We start from the raw sequence: 20,518 nt of genomic DNA, 5'->3' as shown, positions 1-20,518 counted from the left end.
AAAATCACGGATTAGAGCGCGTAAAATATTACAGTTTTTCATTTTCGTAGCGTGATTGCATTAGCCGGACCGTTACGAATATATATAACATAAACAATACCGAATTTTATGTCGTGTATTTGTTATATTTATTTTTAATATATATTTATTTTAGTATACAATTATAAACAGTGAATTCTAAGCACGATATTAAAATACAATATACAATATAAATCAATTGATAGAAATAAGAATTAATATTGTTTTTCTTATGTGATAAAAAAGAAAATCTCACACTTTAATTATATTAAATAATACAGTGTTTATTTTTGATAATGATAAATAATTAAAAATACTAAACAAAGTTGTAAAATATTATAGTTAAATAAATGACATTCTGCAGAGTGATTTAAATCAAAACTATTCGGTAAGTTGTGTTTATATTATGTTATCGTATAAAGCTTAGCAACTAAATGTTGACATTGCGAAAAATAGCGTTATTTTAATTACTAATGAATATCTTTTTGTCGTGTTTTTTGTCATTTAGTTTGTCCTATGAGTATCATTTTTACAGAGAATTGGAAAATTAACCGTTCTATTAGAAATTGAATTGAAAATAAGTTAAACCACTTATTGGTAAGACGTCTATGTTTAGTGTAGTTAGTTTGTGTCAGTTTGCGGTTAGTGATTTCGCTAGTTACCGAGTTATATGAAGATTTAGTTTTAATTTTCGATAATGTTGTATTATAGAAGATTTAACAAAATCTATTATTATTACTATCAATGAATATACCTAATAACTTTTAAATATATAGTTCTCATATACGTTTCAAATATTTATAAGAGTATGTACATTAATATCCATAGTTACTAATATAATTTTCGTTTATTTTTATATACCCATTCTCTATTTTGGAATCGTCCTCTTGAATATAATATTATTTAATCTTTTTAGATATCCAGCGTTAGCTATGTGATATAGTATATAGTATACGCTTCATAACTTTGCACTTCGGCTCTAGGATGAGAATGCAGTGATATATTCTAAACATATGTTTTTACATATATTATCTATTTATTTATGTATTACTACATAATATATTAATACAAATGTATATCATTTGATCTAATTTTATGCAAGGTAATCAGTGAAGTAAAAAGTACAAAGTTTTAAAATGTACACTCTAATTCACGATGGTTTTATAAATTTTATTTATGATAATAATATAGTATTTATATACCTAGGTATAATTCGTATTTTCCTCACAATTTAAACTGAATGTTAAGCGTATTTGATTAAAATATATATTTTTTTATATTTTCGTGCATTATAATAAGTGTTTAATATAAAATTATAATCAATTTATCTTGGATTCACTTCATACTCAAAAATTTAATTTACTGTTAGATCGTACATAAAAGCATTAATAAAATCGTTAAAAATATGTAACGTAAGTATATAATAATACATTATTTATATTCACATGACAAATAGTGTCCCATGGAAAACTGTAGGTCCTACATGCATAAAAATGGACATGCTCAATAAAATAAATATTAGTAGATGATCCGATCAGAATGACAATGATAAATTATAGTGTATGTACATATTGTTAGCGTTTCCGTGAGCAATTACAATTTTATTGTATATTAGGTACAATGCATCCGTCCTTGCTATATATGACAATAGAAAATATAACTAACCTGCTTGTAGGTGTATAATATATTATATGCAGAGCGATTAGGCGTGGAGTAATGTATAATAAAATGCATTGCATAGTTTTTGATATGCCTTGTATTTTTGTTGAACATAAAAAAATATAGTAACATTTTAGAAGCGACTATTAACATTTCAATATTCTTTACTCAAAAATAATTTACCATCACTTGCCTACGCACCAGAGCTGTTAGAGCTCCCAATTTGGTAAAGGTTCGTTTCTAGGTTCTATCCCAGTGTAAAAATCGGAACTATGGTTCCTTGGTTCGGTTCATTGAAACCCCAATATTATATTGCATACATAATAATATGTTCGTATACATATCTACGTAATTATTAGTATATAATTAATTGGTCATATATTATAATTTATTTTAACATTAAAAAATTAGATGTTTTATATGTAGTCAATATAATTATTATTACCATGTAGAACGTATGAAATATACAAATTGTAGGAATGATTCAACTACATCAGTTTAAAAAAAACTTTTCGTAAACGTTACGTGAGTATCAGAAATTCATTAAAATACGAGTATATTTTTGGGATATCTGGCTTCAACATTATTGTAAAAAATGGGACCTCTAGAGCCCCGACATTTTCAAGGGGTTGTCGCTCCAATTCGGGGCTTACAAGATTCAGAATTAAGGGTTCTTAAATAATTAAGGGATTCTCAATATTCCACGCTTCAGTTTATTCCTTTGATACTTACCGGTAATGAAGACAATAATCATGTAGCATTCGGGCAAAAGTAGCCTCAGAATTACCCTTAACAACTCTAGTGTCGTATGGCTGAAATACTTGGAAATTATGTATACTAAAACAATATTTTCTTTCTTTGGAATGAAAAAATGTGTCAATGTGAGTAATTTTATAAAATTCAAAAAATTAGTAGAAAGTACAGCCTTCTTTTTGACATATACTAGAGATGGGAAAACTGGTCGATTTTGAAGACTAAGTATACTTACTACCAGTATAAAAAAACACTTAGTATACAAACTTATTTCAAAATAATTACTAGTATTTGGAATACTATATTATAGAGCGTTTGGCGTGCATATGCGATAAAAGTTTCATACTCAACTGAAACTAAAACCAACCCCATATTAGAATTTGAAATACGTATCGGCTCAGGGAACTCAGACTGTGTATCGGCTTCAATGGAATCGCTAAAAATACGCTGAGCTCCGCTTGTCGAATAGCCCCATTTATTATAAAATTTTGAACACATTTTAAATTTATGCGTTGTTTTTATGTTAGGTTACAATATTCTTGTTAACAAAAATGAATAATAGTGATTTTTTTAAAATTTATTACATATTTTGAGCGGTCTTATAATAAGCCTGTGCGTCATCTCGCCACTGTGCTGCGACACAAAATGTATGACCTATTATTCATACATTCGAACGCAATAGACTAATAAATTAAAATATACCTATATTAAAGTGCTATCTTATTCGCGCGCATTTAATGTCAATAGTGTTGAAAGTCTAGCAACTTGCGAGTGCACAGAACAGCGACTAACTATGATATCATCACAAGTTTTGTGGGATAAGTTTATTGGGCCACACATACTGAGTATGGGTAGTTTCATCCAAAACTTGAGTACACAAACTGGTGAGAGTATTTCCAACTCACCTCTATTATATAATATACCTAACCAAGATTGATGAATTTGTAAAATTTCTAAGCGCCATGAAGACTTATCTGCAATATACAGAACTCTTTAATGAGTGAATGAATATATTAAAATATTCGTCGGTGATTTTTTCTAACAATTTGCAAACTGGGATTCTGATTGGGATTTATATTTCAAGACAGTTCCGACCAATTTGGTTCAGCTATCAATCGTACATCTGAAATGAAAATATAGACAACTGAAATCATTACTCGTAATCATTTTTATTCATTACTAAATTTGATACGATTATCTGTATAACCATAACCGATACGTCGTAAAGACCAATTATTCTGGTTTTTTTGAACTTTAGATTTTATGTTTACTTTGTATAATTATTAAACAACTGACAATTATGTATCTTATAGTGGCGAGGAGTGAAAGATTGTTAAGACTGTTAAGATTCGACATAAATAGTGCAGACTAAACTTTGTCAGCCATACTTATTTGTTTTCATTGAACTAAGAATACAATTTGCAAATTGTTAGTTTTGGAAATTCAAAATCTGCCTAAACTAAACCATAATAGTTTAGGTATGCCATGAACAAAAATGGTACACACTTTTTCAGTCATACTTATTTGGTTCCGTTGTATTAAAAATACATATTATACATTCATTAAGAGCATACTTCAGTGAAACGGCAAATAATTTTCAACTATAGGTGCGACGAAGTTGTGGACTCGCTAGCAATCGGAGAGCGAAAGTCGAGCTGTGAACATGTCAATTTGTTTCGTGATGGCGACGGGAGTATTAACTCTTTAATAATGTAAAGTAAAGATGACTAAAAAACGTTACCCATTTACTTGAAAAAAAAATATCAATGAATATATTATTATTGTTACTAATAGAACAATAAACAGAACATTAAATGGACGCATGTTTAATTTTCATGAGAAATTATATTTCGTTCGGCATGCGTCATTTACACAATCCGCGCATCGGCTAGTCACGATCTTTTACCGTGCCTCAGCTGAGGTATAGCCTTAAGCTCTCCCAAGTCAAATAATAATCGATACAAAATATTCTTTTATCTAAAATATTTAAAATTATGTTGGATTTAATGAAATAATTTTAGATATTTTATAGATAAACGACTTTTTTACTATTATCTACCTATAGGCAGGGTTTGAATTTTAAAGACCAACAAACACTATATATACTCTTCTACATCTACTACATCTATTGTAGTCTTAGTTAAATAAAAACAAATACGTTTGACTAACAAAGTTACGTGAAGTAAAGTAAAGTAAAGTAAATTGTACACTCTTTATGTCATATCTTAACATCCTATCTCCACCCTTCGCCACTGGTATCTTATATATTATGCAAAAGAATGTAAATGTTTAATTTAAAAAATAAACACTTTATACGTAGTTGAAAATATTTTCTTACTTAGAAAATATAACAATAATTTATTATACTAAAAAATATTACATTCCTTATTTGATTGTGATGGAATTTGAAAATTTGTGTTTATACATTTTACTCGGAAAGAATTTTCATAATTGTGTTTGAATTGGATCGAAAGAGAAAAAAAACCTATTCGCTGTTTACTAAAAGTGCAGCAATTCTTGCTAAACATTCTCTAAACGGAGTTTTTCATGCACTTTCATTAATTTTTCTTTCTCTACGAGGCCATGAGGCAAAAAGCTTCGCATTAGTAAATGGTTCAAAATTAGAAAAAGGTCACTGCACTTTTCTAGTATCTAGTTAATAAAAATATTGTGTTATACACAATAACTGATTAATCAAAGATTCGCCTTTATTTATTATCTCGAAAAGTATATCGATAGCAGACATGTTTTTTTTTACATTTTTATATCTAGAAATTCGATTAGTCAAGATTTTTCAAGAAGAAAAGCATTCACGATGGCCGCGCGGCTGAAGACGATACATCAGTGAAACTGCGAATAATTTTCAACTATAGGCGCGACTAAATTTTGGACTCGCTGGCATTCGGAGAGAGAACGTCGAGCTGGGAACACGTCAATTTGTTTCGTGATGGCGACGGGGGTATTAATTCTTAAATTGTGTAAAGATGACTAAAAACGTTACCCATTTATTTGAAAAAGAAAACATGTCAATGAATATATTATTATTGTTACTAATATAACAATAAACAGAATATTAAATTGACGCATGTTGGATTTATATGACAAATTATATTTCGTTGTATACTATATTACTATAGTACTATATTATTATAGTACACATATTGTTTTTCGATTTTTGTATGAGTAGCATCGACCTAATAGGTTGAGCAAGTGGCTGACAAACATTTCTCGTTTAAACAAAATCTGTTAAAATTTCCACTCTGTGGAGGCCCATATTGGGATCTTATTAGGATTGGACATCGTCGGGGAAAAATCTCTTAAAATTTGAATGTGGACCCTTATTTCGAGCACAGAACCAATCCCAAATTTCAATGGAATATATTATTGTCATAATATTATTACAGAGTGTATACCACAGAACAGAATGATAATAAATAGAATACCAATAGGCTATATTCAATACGCCGCATGGTGAAGCAGGCTTTTGAATGTGTGAGTGTCCTACGAAAATGAAGCATGCATTATGCACGTGCAATAGTGTGTGTAATACACCAACATTAAAGGAGCGTAAATGCATAAACCGAGAGCAGTTTTTAGTATTCGACGTTAAACGTATTCTAGACAAATGTGTAAGTTTAACCCGGATTCATCCTTACTCGAGTCGGTTACCTGCTATCGCCTTACCCGTTGTGTATTTCAGTTCCCATTATTTCTGAGTTCCCTGGTGTATACGTTCACCTACAGGTGAACAATCTTTTGACACGATATTATAAGTACAGTATGTATTTTGAAAAATGATAATCGTCTTCTTAAATTTTTAATGGCGTTCTATATTTTTATATATTTTTAAATGTGGAGGATTTGTGTGATAAGTGAAAACCGTTTCTCAGAAGCATATATTATTCAATTAGGAATTCATTGGTATCATACTGACATTTATTAGTTTTTATTAATAAAATTAGGTTTTATTTTTCAAATATTGTTCATATTATTTTCCGACCATATCCGATCCTAATAAGATCATATGGGGGCCTCCACCGAGTGGAAGTTTGTATTAACAGATTTTGTTTTTACGAGAAATGGATGTCAGTCACTTGCTCAACCTATTAGGTCCATACCTTGACTCAAACACAAATTGAAAAACAATATCAGAACCTGGGAACCACGGCGCTAAAGGACGACGCTTAAGTCACGCGGCTATCGTGGGTATTATAATATCGGTAAAACTTATGAATTATCTGTTGTTTAAAACAAGCTAGGGACTAAAACTGGAACTGAATAGTAAACAGATACATAATATATAGAATAAATATAATATAGACAGATTTTTTTCAAATCTATAAGAAAGTATGTTGGTGCGGTCCATTCTACCGGCACCTCACCTCTCCACTCCATCGCTACTATCTAACGTCTTAACCTAAGCGTGATGATTTATTGCCAGCTCGTTGTTTTCAAGAACTTATAACTACTGAACTAGAAACTATGATAGAGTGTAGTTAAAAGTATATATATATACCTATACATGATTCTTTAAAAACACCCCACTACCTAACCACTTAAAAAATCTTTTTGAAAAAAAAAATACGACGCCCAGCGGGATAGGAACCCGCGCCCCTGGGATTTGCGTCCGTGTGATTTATTATAATTAAGTGTCTTTAACAAAATAATATTACATTTTGAAATGTTGTGAATTATTCTTTGAATTAAAAAATAGTTATTAAATATATATAGGTAATAAACAATGGCCGAATTGTTTTTCAATTTGTGTTTGGACCCAAAGTATGGACCTAATTGATTGGGAAAGTTGCTAACATCTATATCTCTTAAAATAATCTGTTGAAAATCTACACTCTAAGGAGGTCCATATTACTATGATATTTTTAGGGTCGGAAATGGTAAAATAATAATATATTAAAATAATATATATATAATTTTGTGTTTAGGTACCAATCGTGGAAATAGTCAAAGCGCTAATCAAAATGCAATTATTTACAAATCATAGATCTCTGACTTGTTATTATACCTATATTATACCTCTAGATGTAGGTACTATGAACTTTAGGTAACCTAAGAATAAACAACAGAATAAAATTTCGAAATATTATTATTATTTAGGTATAAATAAATTTTGAAAAGTGGCATTCCCTATATCGTAGCATAGTGAAAATACCGTAGGTATCTAGGTATAGGTTTTGCAACCACATGGCAACTTTGAGTAATAACAAATTATCTATGTAAGTGCACTCATAATGACACCGTATTGCATAAAACGAGTATATTTTCAAACCCTAATTACACTTCTTTAGTAAAGTTGCTGTACAGATTGCTCAGAATAAGTCAAGAGGTTAACGTGACCTTTTACTTTTAACTTGCAGTCTGAAAATTGTAATAATAGAAATGAATTAGTAAAACATTTTATAATATTTGTTAGATCAAATTTAATAAATGTTCAATATATCGTTAGCAATGTTTATCCTATGCTGAGTGAGTGCCTCGCTTAACAATATATTTATACTTATCAAAGAAAGCTCTTTAACTATATTTTGCTAGTCAAGTTAACTTAGTTAAGTTAGTAGTAAGTTATTTATCAAAAAACAAAAACTGGCATTCCAAGATTTACGTTGCGTTTTAGGTCATTATAATTCTCCATTTACACTTATAATTTTTCAATCATACAATTTATTCAGTCACAATTATTACATTTTACATGATTTATAGTTAGATAAATAAATTAATATATACATAATATCATTAACAATAAAAATATAACAATGTAAAATTAGCATATAATATGTATATATAATATATCAAAAGACAAACACGGAAATATTGGATAAGTAAAACGATGTTTTTTTTCCGACCATGTCCGATCCTAATAGGATCATATGGGCCTCCACAGAGTAGAGGTTTGTATTAACAGATTTTGTTTTTTACGAGAAATGGATGTCAGCCACTTGCTCAACCTATTAGGTCCATACCCCGTCACACACAAATTGAAAAACAATATGTGTACTTGCCAGACCCAGGATTCGAACCTGAAACCCACGGCGTGATAGCCCAACGCTCGTAAAACGGCGTAATAGAGTTTAATTCAAAAATCTCAAATGGAAATGGACTAAACACATAATATCTCGAATAGGGGACAATCGCTGGACTAATCCATGGAATTTATGCTTGAAAGTACGCAGATGCGATTTCTTGTAGTGCGCAGTAATTAAGCATGGAAAATACGATTATTATTACGGTTGATATCTTGGGACTGTATTAACACACAACTTGATAATATTCCTATGATTTCTCTTGCTAGACGCCTCTTCGACTAGGTATATCTAGTTTTCTGTACTAAATTGGTAATCAGAAGGCAGACCTGGAAACCGCTAGATCGAAGAAACACAACTCACACGACCGAGAGGAGTAGAGTCAGCTAGGAAATGTCTTCATCTAATAATGAATAAATTCAGGCTGATGATGACAGTATATATAATAATATATAACATATAAATCCAAGTGACGCTTTGTTTGTTAGTAAATACCTCCTCCAGCACTCTGGATACTTCAATTGCACATACGAGTAAAACAGATGTTGCATTACTCTTTAGATTGATATACTTATTTGCTATATGTGGGACCACAGAACAGATAATAAATAGAATTCCGACAGGCTATATAGAAATACAGTAAATTTTGACGCAGGGTTTTGAATGTTTGAGCGTTCTACGAAAATTAACCTCGTATTATGGACGTGCAACAGTGTGTCTAATAGATCAATATTAAATGAACGTCAATGAATAAACCGAGAGCAGTTGTCAGTATTCGACGTATGACGTATTTTGGACACGTTTTTAAATTAATCCCGTATTCTTCCTTACTCGAAATCGGTTGCCTGCTTCTCCTTACCCGTTAGGTATTTCAGTTCCCTGTGTAGGAGCGCACTCACTTGTTTGGTCAATAATTATTTGACATGTTCACTGAAATCCAATAATCTATTTTCTAGGTTTAGTTTGGCATTTGTTTTTTGGATTTATCTCGGAATAAATGTTTATTGGGGTAAATGACGTCGTGGTTTCATTACCTATCACTATCGAACAGTCAATACCTAGGTATACTACATCATGAATAATAAATAATCGATCACCTGTAGTTATGTAGATAATTACTAATTGTTTACTGGAAGAGTACGTTATTTTCTGTTTCAATTTATTGTCTATTCGGCTGTTTTGAAAGGTACTTATCATATATTGCGATTATAATATGTCACTAGCTGACAATAGGTACGTGTGTATGTTTTTTTAATATTGGTAGTTTGCTCTTTGAGCTTCGGAAATAAAAATAAAATATTTAAAAAATAATAATATTACACATGTAGGTACCTACATCACGGATGGAAAACCTATGGCACGCGTGCCACTAGTGGGACGCGCATGGCACGCGAATGTTTTGTGTTGAAGAGAAAAAAAGTATATATAATTTAAACAATACATGCATAAATGACAGATCGCATTGTATAAAAAATAACAGGCAGCTGATAGGTACTATTGAAGAATAAGCATTATAATTAATTTAAATTGCATAGATGGGTCCTTATACTTTATGCGTCACACATAATAATATTATAGCACTGACCTCATCAGGCGGCGGAGTAAGCCGTGTCGCCGCGAACCTCTGATTTTAATCGATTTACAATCATTTTATAATGCTTGAGACCACTGTAGCGAGAGGATGCCACATCTGATCCGAGAAATTTTGACGTCAATTTGTTCGTAAAGAACCAAACTAAGTAGGTATTATAATAATAATACTCAAGAACTCAATTGCTTATGATTTTGAACATTTTTAATAAAATTCTCATAACAATTTTTCACTATTTTTCCTGCTTGATCTACTCGAAAAATTGCTCGGCACGTCAGACAGTCACAAAATAATATTTGGGAAATTTTGGCACGCGTACGTAAAAAGGTTCGCCATCCATGACCTACATCATATTATTTGATAAAGTACGCAGTACATGAAAAAAATGACACAATGGAAATACATAGGTATTGTGTATAATTTATATGGAAATAAATATTTCATATAATGTAGATAATTTCTCGTATATTAAAGGGCATTATAATCACTAGATTTTCGACATATAAATAACACCGTTTTTGTATTCGCCAAGGTATGTCGCCAAATTATTGGTAGTGCGGCACAAAAAAGTGGTATATTACAATCGCCCATAGCTTTAAACACGTAACAAAACAAATACTATACCACAGCGTAGACAAAAAAAGGTTAGTTAATATCAGGCATTGAATGCGTAAAAGAGACATGTAGAATAAAATATGTCTCGATAACTGCGTTCCGGTGGCCATTTTATATGTGCTCTACTACTTCAAAATAATGTTGTATGTGTTACTTTTCAAACAATTCATTCATTCTTCGTTGTGTCGGGTCTTCATTGGCTACAATGTGTTGCTCCAGAAATTGGCGAAGGCAACACCATTTTCCTCGGTCTGTAGGATCTCCTCAAAATTCTTACTGGGCAAGCCTTGCATTAAAATAGGTATTCCACGCTTTGTATGTCACCACACTCGCAGAATTGGTCATCGGAGAACCCCCGTTTCACAATGTTGTCTCGGGTGCGCCCTACCATGGTTCTCCGTATATTTAGGGCTTTCCATGTACGGTACCCGTGTGGGATATGCTCTGCTGGCTTTACCCAATCTTCGATACCCTCAGAGAACTTCATTCAATCAATAAACAAAACAAATTAAAAAACCTTTCTTTCACTGTTATTCATAATATTTATAATTTATATAAATTTGAATCAAAGTTAAAATGCCTACATAATATTATAATCTCTATAGTAGGTATAACATTTATTGGCCACTAATTTTTAAAAGTCCACAGAAAATTTACCATTGTACATAGGTGATTTTTTTCCATTTTTTGTTTACTTTATGGTTACTGCATTATTATGGATAAAAATAAAAATACTTTGGTGTGGGCAACTGATTACCTTGGCTGTTTACTAGAATCACACTGCGATTCGTATTACATATTTAACTGTGCTGTGAAAAGGGTAGCAATACAAAGTAATTTTATTGATGTTCAATATCGTTGTAATTTTTATTAATTATAAATTAAGTAGTTCACAAAACGTTTTCAAGATAACATCTTGTCCATTTTTTGCAGATAATATTGTAATAAAATGTAAGTCATTTTTTTGTGCTTATTGTCGAATAATTGACAATCAATTTGATTTGTATCGCAAATTCGACATGATCTGCCCTCCGGTAAACGTTGTAAAAAACTTTAAACAAATAATTTGCAATGCCGTTGATTCGTCATACTATTTTAGCTAAGTTCTTTATCTTATGGCAAAAAAATAATCTCCCTTGGATAGGTTTAGTAGGGCAAAAGTGAAATGTTATTTAAATAACATGTGTACATGAGTACTTCCTTGTATTTCAGACCAATTGCTATCAAGCCAAGGTTTACAATAATATTAATTTGAGGGAAAAAATATTATAATCGATTAATCAATTTTACCAGAAACATTTAAAGACAGTTTAAAGGCTACATTAATGGTATCAACTCAGTAAACTTTCATCTCGAAAATAAAAATATAACACACTTTCAACAACATGGGATGAAGAGCATTCAAAAGTGTCTGTCCAAAAATCTAACAAATCTGTGTTCACAATTTACAACTATACGAGATGACTCATGGGTAGAAAATGCACATTTAAATCGAATAATTATTAATAATAAGATTTAGTATACATTGTCTTCATTGTGAGTATCTGTTTCACGTGAATATCGTATTTCACGTGGACGAAGTTATAGGCAATGTTTATTATGTACTGTTTATTACAACTTTTGTGAGATATTATGTAAGTACATATTGTGAGTAAACTGTATGCAGGTATGTAAGTGGGTACAAACTTAACAAACAGTAATTATAAAAAAGTACTTTCGTCTATAAAAATGAGTTTTTAAGATTCCCATTTTACATAGAACTTATATAGTTTTGAAAAGTAACTTTTAAATAATAATTTTATATAGTTTACAGTTAACATGGCATTAGAATTTTAAATCTAATATGTATCTATGGGTTAATCACCGTTTTCCTTACGTCGCGAACTATATTGTTAACCTCTATATTGTAGACTATGGAATAATATTACCCTAAACTGATATTTACTAAGATTGATTGTTAGACATTTGCTAAAGTACAAACATACAATTTTGATCCTTTCCATTGATTAAAATACACTTATTGAAAAACAATCAGCGTAAAATCTGCATTATTTAGCGTGATTTCATTCAACGTCCTTCTGATCAAAAGGATTGTGCGCTGAGTTCAGTTTTACGGTGTATCAACGAAACTAGCTGTTACTGTGAGAGTTTTATATTTAATTGAAGCATGCTGATTTTCTTCGTATTTTTACAACCTTATTATTTAAGGCTATATATACTTCAGTTGAGGCATTGTCTAAAAAGATCGTGGCTAGGCGATGCGCGGATTGTGCAAATGACGCGTGCCGAACGAAATATAATTTGTCATAAAAATCCAACATGCGTCCATTTAATGTTATGTTTATTGTTATATTACTAATAATAATAGTATATTCATTGACATGTTTTCTTTTTTAAGTGCATACGTAAAGTTTTTTAGTCATCTTTACACGATTTAAAAATATTTTCATCCGACGCCATGACTAAACAAACCGACGTGCAAACACCTCGACTATCGGTCTTCGATTGGCGACTAGTGAGAAATTTCGTCGCACCTACTATTGAAAATTATTTGCCGTTTCACTGAAGTACGCTCTTAAGGCGACCCAGGTCGCCTCGATGGACTCTTTGAATACCACTGGTATATAGACAAACGTTTAATTCTAATTGATTTTTCCAATACTTTACCATTGTTCTTAGAATTGACGATTTACGTTGAGTGTAGTATTTTTATTATGTTTTATAAGTACTAATGATCAACTATTAAGCTTTGACGATTTATTATAATATACTTGTCGAGTGTATTATTAATAAGATAAGGGATTTTACTAATTAGGTTTTTTACTAACATTTTAACAATTCATAATTTGTTTGTTGTAATAGTTTTTTTTATTGTTGACCCTTGACTTGATAGGTAGGTAATGGAGTTTTTACCTGTGTGTACACAGCGCCTGAAGATGCCGAAAAGCGAATCCCGGGTCGCAAAAAACGACTCAAATGGAATAGTACAAAACTTAAATCCATTAGAATTTAAATTCAAATTCCATCAAGTACCTTCGGTCGATAGTATTAATATTATAAATCTTTAATTTATTTAAATACGTATTTAATTGTTGATACTGTCAGAATGTACGCATTATAAATAATTACACACACAATCACATGTTTTTTTTTGACAACGCATAATATTATATTTAATCAACAGTAAGTTCTCATTAGGTTACAATAGCCAACAACCATTCACAGTAAATAAAAAAAAAAACTTAAATGGTTTAAAATAAAAATTCATTATACGAACATAATATCAAATACACTGTGAAAACCCACAAAATATTTCAATTTAAAAAAAAAAACAAATGAACTTACTATTTAGCATTGATAGCGATCTTAAATGGCTTTTCACTCAAGTATTCGTTACGCAAGATTTGTTTTCGTCGTACACTATTACATTTTGCAAGCGAACCTTTCACTTATTCTGTACTTACTATTTATTGGTCGAGGAAATTCATTCATACATACTGTCTGCTTAATAAATCAACGCAATATAGATACTAATTCATTTCCTACAGCGTATCAGAGAGTATTATGTAATTGTAATAATAATACAATATTATATTCTTTACCGGATGTTTTGGTGTAGTAATAAATACATCAATAAGTAATATATATTTTTTTAATCACTGTAACTGTCGATATGTATAACAATTTTGCAATATCATGTTCTTTTAATATACCTACAATATTTTGGCCGCGTTAAACTTTTATTGGCAATGTGGTGTCTTCACAAAACGGTAAGTATTAAATTTAAAATGTTGTTTTATTTCTGAATATGAAATTCATTTAACGATCATTATCGATCACAATTTTATTTTAATCGTAATATGACTGAAACTATGAGAAGTACAAGAGAAAAGAATTAACATTAAAATACGATTAGTTATGTATAAATTAATTGTATTTTTTTCCATGGGAATATGTCTAAGGTCTATTCTACAGCACTATGGACCATATCCAAGTCGTCAGAGAAATCATAGAGCGGTGCCAGGAATACAAGCGTCCATGCATATGCATGGGTTTTATAGACTATTAGAAGGCGTTCGATTCGATAAAGAAATGTTCAATACTCGACGCACTCAGAAAACAAGGAATCCCTGGGTGCTATATAAATATTTTCAATAATATTATATACAGTAGCGCAACAGCATCTGTCAATCTCCATAAACCATCGCGCAGATTTCCTATTAGCAAAGGAATCCGACAAGGTGATACAATCTCACCTAAACTATTTACAGCTACCCTTGAAGACTTATTCAGGCAATTTGACTGGAATGACAAAGGGATCCCCATAAATGGAGAATACCAGAGTCATCTGCGGTTTGCCGATGACATAGTAATTTTCTCGCAAAACTCAGAAGACCTCCAAAGCAGAATGCAGGAACTCGCCGAAGTAAGCAACAAAGTAGGTTTGAAAATAAATGTAACAAAGACGAAAGTCATGTTCAACTGCTTTGCGGGCCAAAAAGAGATCCTCATCAATGGCACTCAGCTCTAACAGGTGAAAAGCTACATCTATCTGGGACAACAAGTGTCTATAGATGGATGTATATTCGATGAAATTGTTCGCAGAGTAAAGCTAGGCTGGAGTGCTTTTGGCCGCCTGAATAATGTCTTCAAAAGTATCCTTCCACTGTGCCTAAAGCGCAAAGTGTTCAACCAGTGTGTGCTTCCCGTGATCACATATGCGTGTGAAACATGGACCCTAAGTAAAAGAGAGATCCAGAAACTTAGAGTAGCACAACGTGGTATGGAGAGGTGCATGCTGGGCATAATGCGAAAGGCCAAAAAGATGAATGAGTGGATAAGGAATCAGACAAGGGTTTGCGATGAAATCGAGTTTATTAAAAGCCCTAAATGGAAATGGGCTGGACACATAGCTCGAAGAAAAGACAATCGTTAGACAAATCTAGTCATCCAGTGAAATCCAAGAAATACAAAACGTCCGCAAGGTAGACCTAGAGGCCGCTAGATCGATGAAATGATAAAGTTCTGCAGAAGTACGTGGCAACGCAATGCACAGGACCGAGAGAAGTGGAAGCAGCTCGAAGAGGCCTTCATCCAGCAGTGGATAGATTCAGGCTGATGATGATGATGGTGATGATGTCTAAGGCAAAAGGACTATGTCAAAAATATCGATTCTTGAAAGTGATGTTTAATAATAAAAATCGATTCTACAAAAAAAAATCAAAAGTATAGTACATACACATTTATTAAAATAAAAATAATTGCCAAATAAATTTATAAATAATCAGGTCAATGATTTCATCACAACACAGTTTTAAAAATTGAATTTTTATCGCCTGATTTTTCCAAATCAAAAATATTTTTTCTTAAGGAACATCCTAAACGGCCACTCGGAATAAAGGATTCGATTCTTTTACTTCTCAAATAAAAATTAAACTGTTACATACGTAATTTGAAGAATTGATTAAAAAGTGATTAATTACATACGAAAAAATAGATTTTAACCGCACATTCTTATATAGTTATATAAATGTGTAACAGTCCCCACATTAATGAGCATATTTTAAAATATTACAAAAACACGCACGAACTTCATCATTATTAAGTTGAACATAGATATTTCTCTTAATAATAATTGGCATCATCAATGGCAGGTTACTTCTACACATTGTGAGAATGAATAACGTATACTTCTGATTCATTTGGTAGTTATCAGAGCCACTCTAGCAAAAACTCTCATTTTCATCCCGAAAATATTGTAATATATACCTACATGTCATAAAAATATCAGCAGAAGGTAAAAATCATTATTTTATATTATTATATCCCATAATATATCATTCCTGTTTACACTAATGATTGGACAATGGCTGTTATTGCATACATGGGAAAAGTGGTTTATATATTGTAATTACTGGAAATATCGACGTACCCAAGACTTATTTGATTTATAACCATAAAATTAAATTAAATAATCATAAAAGATATACCTAGATATTATTTTATTTTATTTTTAACAAAAATAAACAAGTATTTTTTATTCAACCATTACAAATATGAAAACCAAGGCCAATAATGATCTCTTGCAGAAAATAAATACTTTTATTGAGTTTATATTATTTTAACTGGTTTTCATAATAGTTTAACTTTTTAACGCACTATTAGCAAATTACTTTTCGAGTGTGCACTGCAACAAACTTGCCATGACCAATAATTCGATTACCTATTTTTAATAGTGGATTGCTCTGCAGTTAACTGACTGAAATTCTTCCATAGTTATTTCATACTTAATCAAATTCTACATTTTTTATTAAGATTATGTGAAGGTATATTATGTAAATATCATTTTGTATGCAATTTACTAAAATAACTATCGTTGGTTGAGAATTCTTCTGAAGTAGAACCCTCCCTACAAAATCTAACAAATTCGCTATTGATTTAATAATAATTATAGTGTTTAGGGTTAATATAATTATTTACTAGAGTATGTGAGATGAAGGATGATTTATATTTCTGTAATACACTTACTTCAATCCCACAGTGGAGTAGTAGTACCTACAGTAGTCATCACTGTTGGTGCTGGTTTGAGCTCTGCTCCCGAAATAAAACAAATATCGTTTTCGAACAGGGTACAATGGGTTGCGCGATAAAAAAAATATAGCCTGCAGTGTTTTTCAACCAGGGTCCAAGTGCCTTCCTTGGACACTGGTCCCTTAATTCTAGAGGAGTCACAGTCAGAATAAAGAATTAAATTTAAATGAAAATCGATTTAAACTATTAATATTCAATAACAACATTAAATTAAAAAAAACACTGATTCAATCAAATTCACTTCAAGATCGCATTTTCCTGTTGGACTACGAGTCTTAAAATAAACGGTGCATTTCTTCCCCCCAAACAACTATTATGTAAAGTCACAAAAAATATTATGACTTAGTGTTGAGAAACACTGACCCATAGATTAGGCCAGTGGTCGACAGAAGTTTCATACAAAAAAGTGACTTAAAAATATTTTTTACGATATCTTAAAAATATTTAATTACTAATAGGTACAGTCGAACTGGATTAATACGATCACTGGTATAGCGAGATCTCGGATGTAATGAGGAAACATTCGTTGACATTTTAGTTTATGATTTACTCCATACATTTATTCACTGTTATAACGAGCGACTTATCGGATATACCGAGCTAAAATATCGTCAAAAATTTTCTTAAAACTGTTAATGTGTCGAAGTTTAAAAATATTTCGACCCTAAGTAATAAAATCCGACTGGACAGGATGACGCCGGGATCGTATTACGTTTATGACACTAGTTAAGTGTCTAAGTACCTACCTAATTGGTATTTTCGCCGACAATATTGAAAAAGTATCCACGCATATGGTTGAAATAAGTAAAAAATCCAGGTACCTACCACCGTTCATTACAATAAACAACTTCTTTTGTAGTTTATGAATGCCATGCTTGTTTCGGAGATTTTTAAGATGGTTTTCAGATGTTTTATTTTCAATTTTTTGTGTTATGTGACTGCTCATTTAAACATACCTATTCTCTGATATAACGAGTAACGCTTATAACGAGCAAAATCAGTCGGTCCCATCTTCCTCGTAATAACCAAGTTCGATTCGACTGTATAATATCTACAGAGTTCGGATTGTGAATTTTCATCCTCTGCAAATATGTATTTTTAATACGTACTAGTTACATACATAAATAACGCTACATTATTGAATATTTTGTAAAAACAGTTTGATTAAAACGAGTTAATGTCAAATTTAATATTATTAGAGACATTCGAAGATTATATCCAATCATTGCCCACTGAAGAAGGAAGCCGATACATTACACGACTGGTCATACTTTTCGCCCCTCCCGTTGTCTATAGATGATTTGTCATTGTCTATAGAGTGCTCATACTGACGCGCCTGTCGTGTTCACTTGTCGGAGTATTCTTAGTTTCAGATTTCTTTCATATTATTTTAACGTATCTTGGAGACCATGGAGTTCATCTGATTTAGTGGTTATGTGTTATTAATTATTGGAAGTGACGATCAAAGTAAGTAAACTTCTGTGTATAATAATTTCATAATACACTAGGACGTTTGTCAACAGTCGATTCTAAATGACAATAACTTTACTAATAACTTATTTATACTCTTCAGTCATTATAGAATACCAAACTCTACTTGCAAGTACGTTATCAATAAATAGTATGGCAGTGGACCACTCGTTGGTTGCGCAAAAAGTTATGCTCAGGCTTTATTAATCTAAAGATGGGGGTGATCCAATTCAATGTTTATTACAAACTATCCAGAAGCTATCATTGGGTTAATTGAGAAGGTATGTGTATTTGCCAATATATTCGTTGCAATAAAACCACTTACAGTCAAAACAACATAGTTGCAATGTGTTCACGTTTGTATACAGTATTCAAAATATAACCGCAACATTGATTTGCGATTTTGCGTCGAATTGGCACGATTAGATTCAATTATAATGGTTATTATTACACATATTATATTATATCCGTTATAGGTAATAAGTATACGAAATTCATTAGATCAGTGATAAAATGTAACATAGGTACCTGCCCATTATTAAATAAGTAAAAGTTTTCTTGTCGGTTGTGCAACATTACGTTTCAACGAATCATAAATAAGTCCATTTTGCGACGCGGTCAACCGAATCTAACGAAGATAATCGCCATTTTGTAATGCAGATTTTTAAAATGGCGACCAGAATTCTATTTTCGAATACCAGTAATATAAGCAAAGTAAGCGCTCGAAATGGACTGGAACGTACCGGAGCGTCTCGTGGAAAAATTATTATGAAAATCATTACCTTTCTACATTCATCCTAATTTACAATATTTGTATTACCTCGTATTCTTGTTTATCCGGTGGTTGTTTGTCAAGTACAAATCTTGCAATTGATTTTAAACTAACTACTCGACTATCTAGACATTTGAAACATTTAGAATATATCAGAACACGGTGCCAATGCATTCTTTTAATACTTTTAGCCATCTTTAAGCAGAATTGAACTCATTTTCAGTTACTTAATTCTGTTTTATATGGAAAGTTATTTCAGGAAAATCCGTAAAAAGTAAAGGGGGTGGTCCTAGCAACTTAATTATTAATATATACGTGCGTTACTATGGAAATCAAAATGAAATGTCAAAATGACATTTCAGTATTCTATATTTGTTTGTTTTTTATTTACTTCATATCAAGTACAAATTTGAGCATATTGAGCATAATCATTCAACAAAAAAATTAAAAACGTTGTAAATAAAAAGTTTTTTTATCATGTAATTATTTTTAATAAAACTTAATGAGAAACTTGTCAAGTCGTATATACATATTTCTACAACGTTGTCATAGGTATTAACAATTTGTTGATAAAAAATCGTTGAACTTTTATCTGTATCGTAATCTTTTCATCGAATCTTGGTCTTACGTTAGATATGATGCAATGTAGGGCATCTTCAGGTTGTAGTTTTATTTGAAAATAAATGTGGTTTTGGTTATAAATAAAATTGAAAATTCTGACCACTAATGTTGCAAAAAGCAGTATACATTAATTAGTACTAGGTTTATTATATTTTTGGCATTTACTTTATATTTAAATGAATTGCTCTTATTTTTGTATTAATATTAATAAACCCTCATGCAAATCATTTACTAATTGGATTATATTTGAAGATATATCTTTCGTAAATATACCGACATATAACCGTAAATATACGACATATACCGCAAAGAAAGACATATTTCTATGACAAAAACCTATATTTCAAGTTAAATCGTTATTACTTGACATTTTTGTACATAATATTATGT

At 31.1% G+C, this 20,518-nt stretch overlaps 1 protein-coding gene across 1 annotated transcript in view; it reads left to right on the top strand.

Moving 5' to 3' along the window:
- The first annotated feature begins 281 nt into the window (after window positions 1-281).
- Window positions 282-20,518, top strand: part of LOC147073452 (putative peptidoglycan muropeptide transporter SLC46) — a 121,997-nt gene continuing 101,760 nt past the window's right edge. The window contains exon 1 of the mRNA XM_085945496.1: window positions 282-406. The gene's annotated coding sequence lies outside the window, so the exon portion shown is untranslated. The remainder of the gene's footprint in view (window positions 407-20,518) is intronic.

The sequence above is a fragment of the Rhyacophila brunnea genome, unplaced genomic scaffold, assembly GCF_057557595.1.
Source record: "Rhyacophila brunnea isolate RB1 unplaced genomic scaffold, BYU_Rbru_1.0 scaffold_18, whole genome shotgun sequence".
Taxonomy (NCBI): Eukaryota; Metazoa; Arthropoda; class Insecta; order Trichoptera; family Rhyacophilidae; genus Rhyacophila; species Rhyacophila brunnea.
This window is presented reverse-complemented; position numbering and strand designations above follow the sequence as displayed.